Raw genomic sequence first — 12653 nt, 5'->3', positions numbered from 1 at the left:
AGTACCACAGGCTAGCCACAGGGACTTTTCACAGATTCTGGCTCAGAAATATAAATGTTGTTTCAATTAAAATGCAGGCAGAGAAAAGGGAATGGAGTTGGCAGCAGAATGAATAAGAGGCCTGACAACTCTGTACGTCCCACAACACAAGGGTTAAAAAAATTCAAAGATCGTATAGATTCTAAAATACACATTTATATCTTAAAACACTTGTTAGTAAATTTATTTCAAATAGCCCTCTTAAATGTATAACTTAATACAAGTATCTATTATAATATAGCTAAATATTAAGTATTTAAATAGAAAAATCCATGTTTTATTAAAACAGTAATCTCATTAAAATTTAGAGATAATATTTATTAAAAATTACAACAAAATGCAAATAACGGATAATTGGAAAAATAACGGAAGATGTATTTTGATGTATCTAAGCAAGACATTAAAATTTGACTCTGAATCTAAAGTTCCACCTATAATTACAGACATCATACAAATTAAAGGTAGAGATTTTATAAAGGAGCAGAACCTGAAGACAATTCCTATTAAGAAGCAAAGGAGCAAATATCTTAGCAAATCTGTCACTTCTACAACTGTCTTTTACCAATAAAGCTAACACCCAGTAAAATGAGACAGCTCCAAACACATAAACCTATGGAATCACAGTCTTGAATGTTTCCAGTCGACTTTCTTAACTTGAAGCAGTGTGTGTGTGTATTGCAAGTATTAGTTAAAAATAAAGTATTGTAGGAATACCTAGGAAAGCTTCAAGAGAACTCACGTACAGACCAGTAAGAAGAGAAAACAAGCCTTCCAGCCTCAGGGCAAGTACACAGGCTTGCTTATGAATGTGTGCCATTAAAAGTTGGAGCACAGGCCCATGTTTAGAAAAAGTCATTTTACTCTTGATAATATTTTGCTAAATGTAATTAAAGAAGTCACTAGACATGAAATAAATTACTAAAAAACAGTTTATTACAAACGAAGATAGTTGTTTTCATTTGACTGTTGCTTCATCATTATCTGTGTCTCATAATGTAAAGTCATTTACCATATTTACTACACCTATAAATAATGGTCAGATAAACTCCTACAAAATTAAGCACATAATTCGGAAACAATAAAAAAGCACTCAAAGTCAATGTCTGCCTCTAAATATATGTATATTAGCCGCATATTTCACATCCATTTTAATGCTCAAATTAAAGAGGAAGCCTCCTCTCAGTTGCCTTTCACAACGCCCCCTCTTTCCATAAGCAACACACTTCTGCAAAACAGCCACAGCTCGCTTCCCAACTGGCAGGAACATCCCTCAGGGGACAAGTCTTTAAACCTCCTCACTCTTTAAAATTCAACCAGCCAGCAGGTCTATAGAGGAGTGTATAAACAGTATAGAAAAAAAAAATCCTCTCAGCTCTGTCAGTGACAGAACAGCTATGCTGCTGACAGTATGAGCAGGGGACACCCAGATCAATAGCCGAAGTCCTGCTGCTCCTAAGACTGGATTTCTTCCTTAATTACAGGTGCAATATAAACTAAAGTTATAAGGGATGGGAGGGGGTTGAAGAGAGGATTTGTTGCTTGAGTCATTTTAATGATATTGATAACTGAAAATGATATTTCTACATAGATTAGAAATAACTGAGGTTTTATATTCTCATTATCTCTGTTACACACACACACACACACACACATACACACACATACACATACACATACACACACACACAGAGTTACTTCTAGATATGTATTCATAGGTTTGCCATACTACTCACCATAAACATGAAATACATTTCCTGTGCTACTGAAAATTTTTATTTCTACAGAAATTTTATTAACCAAGAAAAAGGTTAGTTTCAGAATATTTTTAATAAAAATATATTATTCTCACATAAAGATAATTGCTAACATATGTCAAAGATAAAAACAAAAATAAGCCAAAGAATGAACTAGAATATGAAATTATCCAGAGGAAAGTACCATGGGCAATAATGGATATTCTGTAGAAGTTCCAAAATAAGACAGCTAGCTATCATATTAATGATTGGAAATAATTCATGGAAACTTCTTTATTGAGTATGTAGCTCACTTGTAGCCTTATAAAGAAGCCACTGCTGTGAAAGAGAAAACGCCCTGTTAGATGGACACTCTGATCACCAGGGATACTGCCCTGCAGAGTCTAAGCTGAAACAGCAGCTAAAAAACTACCGTTTCTTAAATATTCTAAAGTCCACGATGAAGCCCTAGATCTGCTTTGTATAGGCTGTAAGGTGAAAGGCACCATTTCTGTAACCTACTTCCACTTCCCCACCACTTCCTCAGGAACAAATGGTAGTGCTCTCTCAAGTTCTGTACTCCCCTTTTTCCTGTTCTGCATAACAAATTTGATCTACACAAATGACTTCATACAGCTTAGGCATTTTTATGAAGTCTACAATTATTCATATATACTTTCACACATCACTTTCTTAATAGTTCAACCTCTCACATTTACACTGTTTAAGGTTGAAATTGTCTGAGTTACAGCCCTTGAAATATACAGTGATAGAATCCTCTCTAAACATACCCAAACCAAAAATAAGGCATCATTTAGACCCCTCCTCTCTCCCATACATAACCAGTCATTCACCAAAACCATTAATTCAATTTCATAACTAGCCTGCTCCCCATAGCTCCATTTGACAGAGTTCCTCTTTCAGTTAACCTCCAAACCTCCACTTCTGAGACTTCACTCAGCTAGGACAGAAATACCCACAACTGGGTAGCCTGCAGGATGGAGTGCCTGGGTGCTCTCTTCTGAGGGTCAGAATGCCCAATCCTGAAGGTTTCCTGTGGAAATCATTGCTCCTCCAATTAAAACTGTAATTGATCCTAGAACACTGTTCAACAGGGTACATAACAGCGAACAGCTGAACACACACACAGTAGAGAGACGAGGCAGGTTATCTAGGCACTGTTTAACTCAACAGCTCCCTCCAGGAACCAGGGATCTTCTCTCCTGGTTTACTCTACTAAGCATGCTGGCTTTGGTCCTTTCCATGTGCTTGTAGAATGAGCCATGAGCTTTCAGTACATCTCACAAGGACACAGCAGCAGTGCCCAGCATCCAGAGGAAAAATCTTCTCTACACTCACTTTTCTAGAGTTTACTAGACCAACAACCCCTTCCGGAACTACCTATGGAAGGAGGTGGTTACCTACGAGCCTTGCCACAGACATGCTTGGAAGCACCAGAATTCCGTCTCACTAGCTTTCAAATGATTGTCACACAGGAAATTTCAGTAAACTTATGTTTGTAAGGCTCTGCACAATAACAGTATCAAATAATAAATTTGCATGAAAGTTCTTAATATAAACATAAATACTATTAAATGAGGATATTTCTCAATATCCATAATTGTAATTTATGGAAAAAAAAGCCCAAAATCACTTTTACAACAAAATAAGTTCTATTTGGCAATTTTAATTCAAAGTTTTCAAAAAAGGGCATGGTTTTCTAAAGATAATATTTGAATATAACTTCAAGTAAATATGTAATAATAACAATCATTCTATCTAACTGTACTTTATAAGAGGGGTCTATAAACTCTACAACAATAATAAAATAACCTACAGCTCAGCCACAGAACTTTGAGTAAGAGAACTGAGCTAGAGACCCACAATGAGCACTGAGATGTGACAGGGCATCTGAGGAAAGTGCCAGCGAGACTGTCAGACACATTCCACACCCCATCTTCTAAGGGAAGACAGGCACACAACATGTGGTGACTGAATCAGGGATACACCTTATTGCCAGAGAGGGTATAGGAAATGACAGTGAGCCGGTTTAAATATCCTATCCTTTATGAAATGTTTTAAACTCAGAGTCTATTGAAAACTTGAGAGACTAGGGGAAAAAACAGGCTAAGCCTAATCAGATATTGTTTTGTGATTTTAGTTAGAAATAAAACTCATCTTTAACCCTTCCTTAAGTCACAGATCTGTGTGTTTTTATATTAATATTGTTTAGATTATTAGCTCTAATTGACTTCGCAATAAATCATCATTATGAGACTTCAGTACATCCACGTGGCAGATGCAGTCAGTGAGGAGATGTGTGGATATATTGAGAAGAGACCATGCTGGTAAGATTGTGTCAACTTGACATAAACTCAGGACAACTGGAAAAGGGAACCAGAACTGAGAAAATGCCTCTATAAGCTTGGCCTGTAGACAAGTCTGTGGGATGTTTTCTCCATTAACGACTGAGAAGGGAAGAATCAGTCCACTGTCCATAGTGCCACCCAGGGGCAGGGAGGTGGATCTGGGCTATATAAAGCAAGTGAGCCAATGAACAGCACACCTGAGCGGTTTCTGTTTCAATGCACCTCCAGGTTGCTGCTGTTGCCCTGATGTACCTTTATGAAGGACTATATGCTGTAAAATAAAATAAAGCCATTCCTCCCCAAATTGCAATGGAAAGCAAACTAGATCAGATGTGTATGTGTGTGTGTGTGTGTGTGTCTGTGTGTGTGTCTGTGTGTGTCTGTGTGTGTCTGTGTGTGTCTGTGTGTGTGTTAGTCATAGACAGTGACATCTCTGCAGTCTCCTGTCACTTCAGATTGATCTAATTCACAACCAAAAACGTGCTTACACACAAAAGAAGATGAGTACTGTACCTGGCAACAGAAGGCATAATTCTATACCTCCCATGCATTTAATTAGAGAAGCTTTTAAAAAGTATGAAAATATGTTAATGATGAAAAAACAAAGTATGAAAATATATATAAAACAAATAAGGATCTAGAGCTTTTAGTCAAAAATTCCATCAGAAAATACCTTTAATGTTTGGAGTTTATAGTTTTTTAATTTTTCACACAAGTGTATACTGTTTATCTTGAATTTATAGCACCCCATTCTGCCCCTCATTTTTATCCCCTCTCCCTCCTGTTAGTCCCCTTTGTTCTCCAGCAGTTTCATTTTTAATCAATGTATACATATATTATATACATCTATATAAAACCTAGGAGCCACAAATGAGAAAAAAAAACATGCAAATATCTTCCTGAGATAGGCTTTATTCACAAAATTGACCTTGAACCTAATCTATGAGCCTGAATTACACATACCTATATTCATCTGAATGGCTGACAAAGAAGTTCATTGTGTATCTATACAATGTTTTCTTTATCTAGTCCTCTGCTGATACATACCTAGGCTGGTTCTATAACTTAGCTATTGTGAATATTGCTGTAGTAAATACTGATACACATTGTCTCTGCAGTATGTGACCTTAGAGTCCTCTGGATAAATACTTACATAGTGGATTTATTTTCACACTTTTAAAAAGCCTTCATACTGACTTTCATAGTGACTACCAACATTACATTCCCACAAACACAGTATAAAGGCTTCCCTTTTGTCCACACCCCCACACTCTCAACAACGTATGTTGTCATTTGCTTCCTTACTGAATACCATACTGACTGTGGTAAAATGGAATTTCAAAGGAGTTTTGAATTGCAGTGAAGGTGAACATTTCCACGAGCCCACTGCATCTTTCTGTGAACTCCACTTCTTTCATTAGCTGTTATTGACTGAGTTGTCCTCTTGCTGATTAGTTGTTTCCTATATATTCTGATGTTAATTTTCTTTCAGATGTACAGCTTATAAGTATATTTTCCCATTCTACAAACTGTCTTTCCACTGCATTAACAAGTTCCTTTGCTGGGGAGAAGATTTCTAATTCATGAGGTCCCATTTATTGGCTACTGCCCTTAATTTCAGACCAACTGGAGTCCTTTGAACAAAGTTCTGCTTTATACCTACAACTTAAAATACTTTCCTTTTCCCTAATAATTTCAGTGATCTAGAGTTTACATTAACATCTTTGATCCATTTGAAGTTCATTTTTGGACAGACACAAAAATGGAGATTTTAGTTTTATTCTTCATATGAGTATCCAGTGTTCTCAGTGCCATTTGCTAAAGAGGCTCTCTTTCAACCATTGTATTTCTGGCATCTTTGTAAAATTCAGGCAACTACAGATGTTTAGATTTACATTTGAACATTCCATTGAATTTAATTGATCTGTGTTTTCTGATTGTACCACTGTTTTTGTTGCATGGCTCTGTGGTATTACTTGAAGTCCCACCATCACCATCATTTTGCTATGATGGCTTGGGTCACTGGGGGTGGGGGGGTCTTCTGTACAACTGTATGATTTTGAGATTTATTTTCTGTGTAAAATGAGGTTTGCATTGAATCTTTAGATTGCTTCTGTTGAGATATTTGTGTTCACCCAATTGCTCTTTTTCAGGTCAGGAGTCTGGAAGGTCTTTCCATTTTTAGTATGTTCTTCAACTTTTATTTTAAAGGGTTTGTTGTTGTTGTTGTTGTCGTTGTTCCTGTTGCTGCTGCTGCTGCTGCTGCTATTGCTGCTGTTGTTTTGGTTTGGTTTTGGTTTAAGATAAGGTCTTACTGTGTAGCTCAATCTAACACTGAATTCCACCTGCCACTCTCTCCAGAGTGCTGGATTAAAGTCATGTGCCACCAAGTCTAGCTAGATGTGATAAGTTTTAATTGCATATGCCTTTCACTTTATGAAGCAGATATATTCCAAGGTATTCTACCTGTCTGGCATAACTACAGCTAATGGAACATGTCCATGGGCTCTTTCTTGGCATGTTTGCTATTGGTATACTATATACTATTAATTTTTTCTTTGTGTCCTTCCATTTTGCTGGCATTGTTCATCAGATCTAAGAATTTTCTGGTGGAGTCTTTTGCTCTCTTATGTAGAAGCTAATCTCTTCCAAATAAGGAGACTTTGACTTCTTCCTTTCATACTTATCTCATTTTTATTCCCTTCTCTTCTGTCCTTACTCTTGCTAAGAGTTTGAGTACTATGTTGCATAAAGAATGAAAATAAACTCCACCCTTGTCTTGTTCACTTTTCTTTTGATTTCAGACTGGGTATCAAGAACTGATCAGTAAATCCTTTGCATACTCAGTATTGATTTTGGAGTAGAGGAAAGGAGGGATTCCAATTCAGTGTGTGTTAAGAGAGAAAGAATGGCTCTGGTTCAAACAGCTGGATCTGTTTGGCCTCATGTGCAAGCTGTGCTACCTGAGCTATGGCAGAGTGCGTGAGGATTGCTCAAGCACACATCATTTCTCTAGTCTAAAACCAACACTGAGTATGTGAAGACAAATTGAACAAGAAAACACAAATGTGTGGCTGAATAAGATGACAAAGACAAACCAGCATTTGGAACCTCAATTCAGTAGAAATAGAAATGCTGATGAGAACTTAACCAAAAATGAAGATGGAATTGAAAAAGTCAATAGCCCAGCTAAAACCTCAGGGGAAAGTCTTAAAGTAGAGTGTATCAAATAGCAGAAGCAACATCAAGACCTGGGAATAAAGTAGAGGAATTTGACCAATAAGTAAAAAATATGAAAAATTTAAGCATTGGGAAGGAACATGTGGAAATTGTGAGACATCATAAAAAGTCCAAATCTTCAAATTACAGAGAAGGCAAAATGAAGGAGAAGAATCTCAGACTATTACAGAAATCCAAAACTAGTCAAGACACAGATAACAAGCAGCTCAGGGTGCCAGTCCCAAGTGAAACATCAATACCACATTCCCTACACCTAAGGCTCAGGGAGCAACACAGAGCAGAGGACAGAATGATTGTGAGGTTGTGTTTCCTATATATGACAGGAAAGTTGAACCCATAAAAATCTCAACAAAATGGCTGCCTAACCAGTCCTGAACAAGGATAATACCAGACATTAGTTGGGCATGCCAACATGGATGGGAGAACTCCCACAAGACCCTACTATGCCTAGATGTAGAGCTACAGGCAGGAAATAATTTCTGAGAGGAGAAGAACCATTCTTCCCTTCAGAAGAACTTTCTAATTTGTTATTTAGTATCAATTGGTTAGTCCTAAAACATATAATATATGATCACGTAATATATAATATATGATACAGTAAAAGAAATCAGCAGGTTCTATTTATAGATTTATATTAACATATGTAACAATAAAGAAAAATAATTTGTGAGGTAGTTGGAAGAAGGGTTAGAAAAAGAAGAATGAGGGAAATGACTTAAAGACAGTACTCAAATAATGAAGTTCCCAAATAAGTAAGTTTTAAAACAGAAAATTCTAATGTCCTCTTGATGAATGTCCCTCTAAAAAAGCATGAAGTAGCTGTCTCATGTCTCCTGAACTCTGGTTTGAAGTGAGTCTATCAGGAGCAGCACACTTGCCTGTGTGCTTGCTGGCTGCACTGACTGTACTGCAATGACATTTCCCTTTCTGCCCTAAAGCAGCCTTTGATGGTGAGCCACACTTCTCAGGGGCATCAGAAAGATGGACGGAGTCTGTGTTCTCAACCAACCTCCTAGTTTGTGCCTTTCAATTAGGAAACCAAAGCTGTTGATATTCAGAATTATTAAAAGTTTTATATTACTGCCTGTCATGCTGTTGGTTTTATAAGATTTCTTCCATTGCCTTTTCTCATTAGCTCCACCACTTATTCTTGCATGCTTTAGTATTTATTCCTCCAGCTTCTGAGGATGTTTATCTTTTCAGATTAAGGAGTGCTTCATGTATTTCAGATATTTGAAGATACAGCTTAGAAGTCGTAGTCTGTTATTATCAGGAAAAATTAGTTCTTCAAGGATAACAGACAGGATTTTTTTTTTGGGGGGGGGGGCTGGTAGTCTCCGTTATGAGCTTCTTTAAAGATCTGGAATACATCAGTCCAAGACCTTGTGCATTTAAGTTTCTGCTGCTGAATCTGCTGTTACTGTTGAACCTGGTGTTTCATTTGATGGCTTTACCTGAAATTCTCCCTGCACTTTCTCCATTCTGTGTATTTACAATTTTAACTACAATACAATGTGGAGAGGTTGTTTTCAGGCCTTGTTTGTCTGTTGTTTTTAAAAGCCCCTTACATCTATATTTGGAAAATATTCTGCAATGATTTATGTTTTGTCTCACTTTAGCATTAAATATTTATTTCCTCTTTTATGTTCATAACTCCTAGATTTGTTCTTTCCATAAGTAACACATATCAAGTGGCCAGTTCATACTTTACTAATTTATCTTTGGTCGTTATCTCTATGCTACAACTCCTTACTCTGTCTTCAAGTTTTAACGTCCTGTGCTCACTGTGATCCATTCTATTGTTGGGTTTTCTATGACTTATTGGAGTTTTCATTTCCAGTTTTTCAATTTGGTTTTTCTTCCATGTTTCTGTTGCTTTGCTTCTCTCAGATCCTATACTGACTTCCATGTAATATAAACTGCTCTACTGCCATAGAGAATTTGTTTTTTGTGTCCTCTTTGATTTTTCTGTGTGTGTGTGTGTGTGTGTGTGTGTGTGTGTGTATGTGTGTGTGTGTATGTGTGTTAGCCCATATTGCATATTCTCTCTTTGATTTCTTCTAAATCATCTGCCTGAGATTTCATCTTGGCATTCCCATTAGAAGCCATTACTGTGGGTTAAGCATTTTTAGAGGAGCAGTATTGCCTTGAGTTTTCCTATCTTGTGTTATTTGCACTGAGGCTTGTCTCTTTGGGGTTATGCCACTGGCTCAATTGTTTTTAATCATGCTTATATAATGAAATATTCACAATGTTCAAAATAATCGAGATTGTAGTGACATTGAGGCTTCATTTTTTTCCTGCTACACTCTTTGGGATGCCGCATTATTGTAAGAGACTACTGTCTTAGAAACAATTACTATCAATGGACAGACCACTATGAAAACACAGTTGTAGTAAGAAATAATCACACCTAAAGGCTAATCGTTTATGAAGTAAAGGAATGTTGATAACACTGAAGCATACAATACTACATTAGTTACTATGAATGGGTGGGAGGCAAAAAGGAAAATAAAACCAGAGTAAGACTAGTTATTAGCACTGTGTCGATGGAGAAAGTACGTCAGTCTACACCTATACTACTCTGACCTCTCTCAACTGATCTCAAACTTCATATGCTCAGATCTCAACAGTATGTGGAGGAGAGAAAAACAGGAGGAAAGAGAAAGAGGGGGTATTGACAAGGATGAACAGGAGGTAGTTTATGCTAAAGGGAAAACAAAAGGACAAGATAAAATTGCAATCCAAAAAATAATTAGAGGGATAGTAAAATACATGGGAAATAAAGGAGGGGGAGTTAAAGGGTTAAATGGGGATGAATATGGGGGATGGGCAAGAGGAAGAGATGTTAGGTATGACAACTAAAACTAAGGACATATTAAAGAAAGCCTATACAGAATAAGGAAGCTTCCAATTACAACTTGTTATAAAGAGGGTTCACAAGGTTCACTTTGCATGGGTGAATAATAGTGCTCCAAGAGGCACAGATTATTAAATAAAAGCCAGTGGAATATTTCCTACTAGTTATTGGCCAGGGAATCCCCACAAGCCTCCAGAGCAACACTGTTTATGGCCATTGTCCTTGGTTATCCAACATAGCCACATAGAAAGACTCTACTCTTAAAGACACCATACACATTGGCTGTCAGACAGATAAGTCAGGCTCAAATTGACCAGGAAACAGCTCCCTGTTGACTTGTTTTCATGATTCTGGAATGTGCTATGCAGCCTTCTAAGAAAGGAAAACATCAGTGGTCTTATCAAGTACTGGACATGCATGGTGCAACACTGACCTTCCAGATATGAGGGGGTTACTAATATAATCCTGGCACTACTGTTATAGGATAACTAAGTGCCTTTTGATTGGATATGAGGCCTACTCCACAGGAGGGAATTTCATGGCTCCAAAGGTCATAGGCCCAAGGGTAGAGCCTGCTATTTCTATTCTTCTGGATAGTCATGCTGTCAAACTGTCTTCTAAATATTTATATTCAAAAACTAGAGTTGTTCATAACCTTGTCTAGAGAGCTTCTTTTTGCAATGAGCTGAAGTTAAGATCAAGGTATTTCACATAAGAGACTGAGTGCTCAACCCTAAATGGGACAGCTGTATACACACACACACACACACACACACACACACAGAAGCACACACAGGCACGCACATACGTGCGCACATGCACATGTGCACCAAATCTCAACAAACTCTTTGAAAAAGGAAGCAAAAAGAGCATAAGAGCCAGAAGATGGGAAGAAATGCTATGAAAAACTGTCTTCTAGACATGGCATGGCTATCACTCTCATGAATTCACAGGAGCTGTGGTTACCCCAGGCCCCGCCTCTTACTGAGATGCTATTGGCAATGGATAGTTGCTGGGGGATGGAGAATCACCTTTGTTTGAGTATGTGACCACTGAGTAGTAGGTTTCCCACACTCCTGTGGACTGCCTCGTGCACGTGCACCAATAGGCAGCTCAACGTAGTGAGCTGGCCAAAGCAAAAATTAAAAAAATGAAGTTAGAGGTGGGGCACACTAGATGGAGGAAAGTGGATTGCATATTGTCTTTCATTGGATGTATATTTGAAACTCTCAAAAGAGATGTTTAAATTCAATAAGCTAATATAACAATTAGACTGTCCCAAATCTCAATATCCTGCAGACTGTAAAGCAGGAAAAGAAAAAAGAAGAAGAAAGGAGCCAAACAGCAGACTAGAACAGAGCAGGGTGGAGCTAGCCTGATAAATTGAAACTGGGTATTAAAGAATGAAAGTGAAGAGAGGACTGAGTAGGCGTATAGAATTCTAATACAATCCAGCTTCCATGCCAATTTCTGCCTCGGGTCTTCAGGAATTCCTTTCTGGGGCTCACTGATGTCTGACACATACCTGGGCATTCCTTTTTGAGGTCAGGTCACAGGTAATGGTAATATCCTTAGGTGATCCTTCGTAAATGCTCACCCTGACCTCAGAAAAGTCCCCTGTGGGTTGCCACACAAAAGCTGACCTATCTTCATAGGTCAGGTTGTGCATGTTGGCCATAGGCCAGTGTGCTCCTTCCCAGTGCCCACCTATGTTGTTGCCCCTTAGTCTCTAGTACTAAGCAGGTTTTCACCTCATTTGATATTGTGTGGTTCTTATGCTGTTTTTTCTATCATAAAAGATCATAGATTAACTCTGAGGACAATCATGCTAAATGAAATAAACATCTTTTAGAAAATTCAAAGAAGCATCTAAAACAGCAAGGTTTCCGAAGCACAAAGTAATTGGTGCTGACCAGAGATAGTATGCCATTCAGTTGTGCAAGGTGAGTAAGTTCCAGAGGCCTACTAAACAGTTTGCTCAGGGCTCACAATATCTGGAGCTCACGATATACAGTGGATATATCTCATGTACTTATTCCTACACAACAAAGACACCAGGGAAAAGTGCAGACATGTCCTTCCTGTTGTCTAAATGAGGCTTCCTTAGTATAGTTTGAACTACAATGGCAATCAAAGAAGTCATATCTGAATGATGTTCCTAGCCTTAAGTTACTTCCTAAGGCATAAATGAAGCATGTGAAAAGATGCTTAATTACTTAAATGCTCATTATCATTATTAACTTCTTTTACACCAAGAGCAGGAAGCATGGGCACACAGTTCTTCATGGCCAGACCAGTTACTTTTGTGTTCTTCACACCCAGTTCACATATTTCCTACTAACTCTCTGGCAGTTGTTTAAACCAGATGTTGTACCTTAAATTCTTGTGAGTTCTTCCATTCCCTAAATCTTA

At 37.7% G+C, this 12653-nt stretch overlaps 1 protein-coding gene across 2 annotated transcripts in view; it reads right to left on the bottom strand.

Annotated features, from left to right (window-relative positions):
- The window catches only part of Dennd1b (DENN domain containing 1B), a 222215-nt gene that overhangs the window by 132394 nt on the left and 77168 nt on the right, over positions 1 to 12653 (bottom strand). The window lies entirely within an intron of this gene.

The sequence above is a fragment of the Mus caroli genome, unplaced genomic scaffold (assembly GCF_978045245.1).
Source record: "Mus caroli unplaced genomic scaffold, Mus_caroli_1 scaffold_1, whole genome shotgun sequence".
In the NCBI taxonomy this organism is placed as follows: domain Eukaryota; kingdom Metazoa; phylum Chordata; class Mammalia; order Rodentia; family Muridae; genus Mus; species Mus caroli.
This window is presented reverse-complemented; position numbering and strand designations above follow the sequence as displayed.